Here is a 6,044-nt window from a genome sequence, read left to right on the forward strand (position 1 = left end):
TGCTCACTTCAGCGAGGCTAAAGAATTCCAGCTCTTCCCTAGCCTGGTTACTTGATGGAAAACTGAAGCACTATGGTTTTCCCTCTGGAATTTGTGTTTGAAAACAGCAGCATTCCCTGAGGCCACAGCTGAGATTTTTATTAGTCTTTATCAGACCTATCTCTTTGTTCCTTCTCCTTCTTTTGAGTTCCCATTGAGCTTGGTAGCAGCTTGTCTCTACAATTTGATGTATTTCTTTCAGTTATAATACTCAGTCCGTGATTAATTCAAGTCTTGAGTGATAAGATCTAACTCGAAGCTACTTGACTTGAAAATGAGAGCAAAGGTTGTTGAGTTTCTCTTGCGTAACCTTAACCATTCCTTGCACTCTTGTGCCAAGCAGATATTTTCTGTGACTGCCACTAGACTACCTTCATTTTCCTATCAGCCCACACATCAAAGGAGTCCTCTCGTCCCCCAGCTTCTGTTTGATTTTTTAATAGCCAGCCAGTTCTGAAATAACCCCCACCCCACATTCTCTTGGGTTTCTACATGAGAAAGCTTCTGCATCTTCTAACTCTGCAGAGAATACTGTACCCCTTGTTGCACTTGCACACAGCCACAATGCTGCTTTTCAATCCATGACTCACTATCTTCCCTGGAAACAGTATTAGAACAGCCATGTTTAGGGGTTTTTAACAATTTACAGCTTTTCAGCAGGCTTCACTGGAAACTGGGGCAAATTTAACCTCAGGACAGAAAAGAAAGAACAGTGAGAACATCACATCCTTAGGGCCGTGCTAATCACAGGAAGAAAACCCAGTGGATTCCAGACTCTTGCTTAAATACATCTCTGGTTCATGTGCTCTTGCCTGAATCTGCTTTAAAAAAAGTTATTTGATTTCTGAAATAATGCTTAGCACTTTCTCTTTTCGTGTCCCCCTAAAAAACCAGCAGCAAACCCCAAACTGTTTTTCTTTTTTAGGTAAGCCTAAAAAGGTTTAGGACAGAGGACAAGCTCTGCAATTGCCTGGGTGTGAGTCAGTACAGACAGATGTGTTTGGTGTTAGTACAAGAAAAAACAGAGTCATCAGGTCCCTTGTCTCTGTTGTGTCATGCACAAGCAGCTCCACAGCACAGCCCTTGGCTGTCTCTGGGTAGGGTGGCAGAGCTCTCCTGGGCACTTGCTGGTGACACAGACAGCCTTGGCTTCCCATCCAAAGGGTTTTCAGATGTCTACAAAGACATTATGGGCACCAGAGGCTGTGTCTCAGGTTCACCCTTCAGGAAGCTTCTGGGAGCAGTCAGCTCAGGTACAACATTAACACTGATACTCAAATGAAAGAACCTCCTCAAGTTGCATACCTTTTGCCCATTATCAGATGTTTTTTTGGGCAAGAGTTCAGGCTGACAGGAACCAGCAAACCCAAGGAAATTTTCCTCTGTAATCATTCAAATGAGGGCAGGACCACATACAGCACAGTAACATCTTAGTATTGTCAGCCACAGCAGTGCAAGAAAATGCAGCATATTCCTACAAAAGGCTCTGGCAGACCACCAGGTTAGAGCTGCCAAGGTCACCCTGACTTTCACACAACTCCACGCAATGGGCTGGAAGGGGCTGGCCAAGGTCCTCCTCTTCGTCCTGCTGCTGCATCTGTGCTGATTCTCTGGCAGCCTCGGTTACAGCACAGCTTGGCAGCCATTTGCTACGGTGGTGACAATGTCCTTCAGAGGCCATGCACACACAGGACAACCTCCAGACCACCTCCAGTAGCTAATCCTTTCCTAGGAGATGACTATCACAATTGCAAGCATCAGCAAATCCTATAAACCCTTCACTCCTGGTTGCTTTGCTCCTGGCAACCAGGGATGGAAATCCATTCACCATTCCCAACCAGCTCACACTGGGCAAGAGAGAGCCCTGGAGGTGCCTGCAGTGCTCAGGGCTGCCAGGAGCCCCTGCGAGGCAGAGAAATGTTGGACATGTGCTTCATTCCCGGAGGCAGAGTTAGAGCCTTACAGACACAGGGTTTGCTTATTCCCCACCTTCGTTTCTTGCATAGAATGAAGCCGTTTTCTGAAGAAAAATAAGAAAAAAAAATAGAGGAGGAATCTCAGAGGGACTCTGCAGGGAGGGGTGCGAGATGGGGGTCCCAAACTACACCTCCAGCACACGAGTGTGGCACCGGTTCCGGGGGAAAGCCCGGGCCGGGAGGGAGATTTTAATTCATTTTTACCACCAGAAGGCAGTGGGGAGCTGCAAATGTGAACAGTGGGCGTTCAGCAGGACCTTCCCGGGGGAGTAACAGCAGAACGAGCCTCTCCTTCTGCTGTCCTTAGGGAAGCGAGGGGATTGCAGCCTTCCAAGAGAGCTTTGCTATCATTTTCTTCCAGAAATAAGTGTACGGGGTTTGTTTGTTGTTTGCTTGTTTTCTCTGAGCAAGAGCTATACAAGACAGGAAAAGAAAACTATCAGAATTAGAAGGTGAGGGTGGTCTCTCGGGGCTGGGATGCAGAAGCAGGCACCGAGCAGCAGATTTGTCAGCAATGCAGCTCCCGGGGCACAGCAAGCAGTGTCCTGACTGTGAGAGGAGGGATCCCAGCCTGGGATGAATGTGATGGAGATCTTCTGGCTGCTACTGGAGGCAAAATGTCTCTGACTGTGCAGGCTACTTTCCCACCAGGAACGGCTGGGAATACCCCAGGCAGTGGAAGGAAACAGACACCGTGCGAGGTGGCCTCCTGGCCAAGCAGCCAGGAGGGAGCAGCACTGCCCAGGCCAAGGGATGTGAAAGAACTGGAGCTGCTGGTGGCTGCAGCTTCTGCAGGGACCTGGGTGGGTTTGTAAGTTTAGAAGGTGGTGTCAGGAAAGGGCTCTTACATATATAAGGAAATATTTTCACCCGATTAAGACCAAATTCAAGTTCTAACTGAGACATGGATTAATCAGCCAGCACACACTGAGTTATCTTGCCCCTCCATCTGCAGAAACCTCCCTGCAGTGACCATAGGCATGGACCATCCCCACATGGACCCCTCCCTTGGGCAGGGACTCTCCAGCACTGTTGTTGTTTTCACAGGGGGAGCTAAATTTGCAAAGTCACCCTGCCCTGCAGCTGGAACATATGACCAAGTGGTTAATAGGGATACAGTGAGTGCACATGAAATGAAATCCCTGTTGGCTGCAGTGCAGCTGTGCTGTGATCATCAGGATCCATGGATTTATGGATGTACAGACTCATTAACTGATTTTTAACCCAGCCCTCATCAACCAAGGCAAACTCCTCCTTTACCCTGATTTCCACAGCAGCCTTAGGGGCCTGGGGTACTTCCTGCAGTTCTGGGCAGCTGTATGGAGTGTCCTGACCTCAGGAACCCCACGGTACAGCACGATCTCACCAGGAGCCCCCTCATGAGGTTTTTGCTGTCCCCACCTCTGCTAGTCACCCAACCAGCTGCCAAAGTAACAGTTTCACCGTGTTTAAATACCCCACAGCTTGCCTGGACACACCATGGCAGGGACAGCTGAATAGGACAAAAGTCCCACCTTGGCTGTTCTGACTGATTCCAGCACAAACCTGCCTTCATCAGCAGTTACAGTGGGTGTCAGAGATTCAATTTAACAAGTTGTTCAAGCATACCTACATCTGTGTTGCTCCTAAAAAAGTCAATCCTGCTCGTCCAGCTGAGATCAAACCATGTGTCTTTCTGGTGAGTTTGTTTTCAGCTGGGGCAGGTGCCAGCTCCAGCCACAGAGAAGCCATGGAGGATGAAGGAGGAAGTGACACGGAAGGCAGAAGGTTGCTGATACAAAGAGAAATGGGTTCTGTGCAAAACCACCTGAGATTTTAGTGGAAACAGTACAAGAGTATTAAAAAAACCCCAGCATGCTGAGTACCACCTACATCTGGGGTTCTAGCTTCCTTAAAAGTGATAACGAGAGGCTTTTGGTCAGACAGGACCAAGACTCACCAAAATAACTGAAATATTTGTCTTTTGTGATCCAGCCTCTCAGTGCCAGGAGCTGATGGCTGCAAGGGGGGGAGCAGCGTGTCCAGAGAGGTCACCGAGTTAAGTGCTGCTAATTCCCTGTTTATTGACTTGAGCAATTAGGATGGGATTAGGAGGAGCAAGGGGTGTGAGGTGGCCTTGTGCTGTTCACAGGAGCATTTCAGGAATGCAGCAACTCTGCCAAAATTTTTACGTTTTTTAAGAGAAGGCAGTGGGGGAGGCAGGGAGCTGCCAAGGGGGGTGGGGGGCACTGTGTTGTAGCCCTCTCAGCTACCCTGGGGCTGCATTTGATGCCAAATGCCTGGGTTGTCCTGTGGGGCTGGAGGCATTTGTGTCCCTTGAAGCCAAGGGGTGAGTGGGGACTCCTGGGGAATGTAAAGTTCCTCTTTCCAGGAACTTGTGGGAATGGTGTCAGGTGGATGGGTCATCTTCTTCCACCTCAGTGCTGTGTCTCCCTTGCCTCCTCCCATCCATCTGCTAATGCACTGCTTCTGGTTATCTGTTCCTTTTCCCTTTTTGTACTTATTTTCCTCCTTTTATAACAATTAATTTATAACACTTCTTACATTCACCTTTATTAGCTCGAAACTAATTATGTCGAAACTGCAGGATTTTATTATTTCCTTTAGACACCCTCCCCATTTTGCTAAGATCAGTGAATCTTTTCCCATTCTTCTCTCGAGTGCTCTCTACAGATGACATTGTAAAGAAATGTGTTTTCAATGAAAAGTGAACCAGGGCACATGGACATTGCCCCGTACAGAGCTGAGAGTTTGTCTTCCCTCCTGCAGTTCAAAGTTTGAAAGAGCAAAAGTCAGTGTTCTCCTGCTGGTGATCTGAGTTGGCTGCCTGCTCTCTGTCACTGTGGTGTCACTAAGGCACCACAGCTCTGACCTGCTTCATTTTCCACTCACTTCTTGCCAGTTTTCCAGAGAAGAATGGATCTGAAAAGGTCGGATCTGAAAACGGATCTGAAAATCTCCTCGAAATGCAAGGAGTGCTTTATTGATCCGGCAATGTCCTGCAGGGATTAAGGAAGGGGGAATTCTTCAGATTAAGGAAGAACTCTTTGGAGATAGGTTAGAGGGAAATAAGAATGAAAGGTATCAGCTGGAAGAATAGGAGGTTTTGCTGTCTGGTAACAGGACAGAAAAAGTTTTTTAAAGATTTTTTAAAGTTTTTTAAAGCTGTGGTTCACTAATAAACTGAGGATTGCCTCTCACCTCTGACCCCAAATCAGAGGAAGCTTCCCAAGCATTTATCAGTGGAATGTGGGAAGAGGCAAATCTCCTACAGCAAAGCATGAAACACCTAAATGGGCTTATTTGACATTGTTTGCCATGTGGTGTCTGCCATCCCTCTTTCTTTCATTGCCTTGCCCTGGTGATGGTTTGTAGTCTGCTCTAAAAATATCCCCTTCTCAGCTGCCAAAGCAGTTAAACCTCTGTGCATGTTTCTTCTGTTTCCTTTATCCCTTTCCTTCTCTCTCCTCTCCTCTCCTCTCCTCTCCTCTCCTCTCCTCTCCTCTCCTCTCCTCTCCTCTCCTCTCCTCTCCTCTCCTCTCCTCTCCTCTCCTCCTCTCCTCTCCTCTCCTCTCCTCTCCTCTCCTCTCCTCTCCTCTCCTCTCCTCTCTTCTTTTCCCCTCTCCTCTCTTTTTTTTTTCTTCTTTTTCATCTCTTTTTATTTTCTTTCTGGATTCTCTCTCTCTCTTGTGCTGATTTTGTATTCCTACTACCTAAATTCAAACATCTCAAAAGCAAAGCACAGGATATGCTTTTAGCAGTTACTTTCATTTTATTTATTTATTTTTTTAACTGTTGTGCTGCCCTGGATGACAAAGCAGCAGAGGCAGGAGCAGGTTTCAGGGCTGCCTGCCTGTGCTATGATTCAGCAGGTTGTAAAAGGAAGGAGGGAATGTCTGCTTTTTTGGGAAAGGGTGGGAGAGAAAGGGAGGGATGTGTGACAGGCATGCGTGTGTGTATTTGACTTCCTGGTGCTTCTGTGATTGCAGCAATAGCATCAAACTATCCCGTGAGTTATGCTGGAGTTAA

Source organism: Calypte anna, chromosome 13 (assembly GCF_003957555.1).
Source record: "Calypte anna isolate BGI_N300 chromosome 13, bCalAnn1_v1.p, whole genome shotgun sequence".
In the NCBI taxonomy this organism is placed as follows: Eukaryota; Metazoa; Chordata; class Aves; order Apodiformes; family Trochilidae; genus Calypte; species Calypte anna.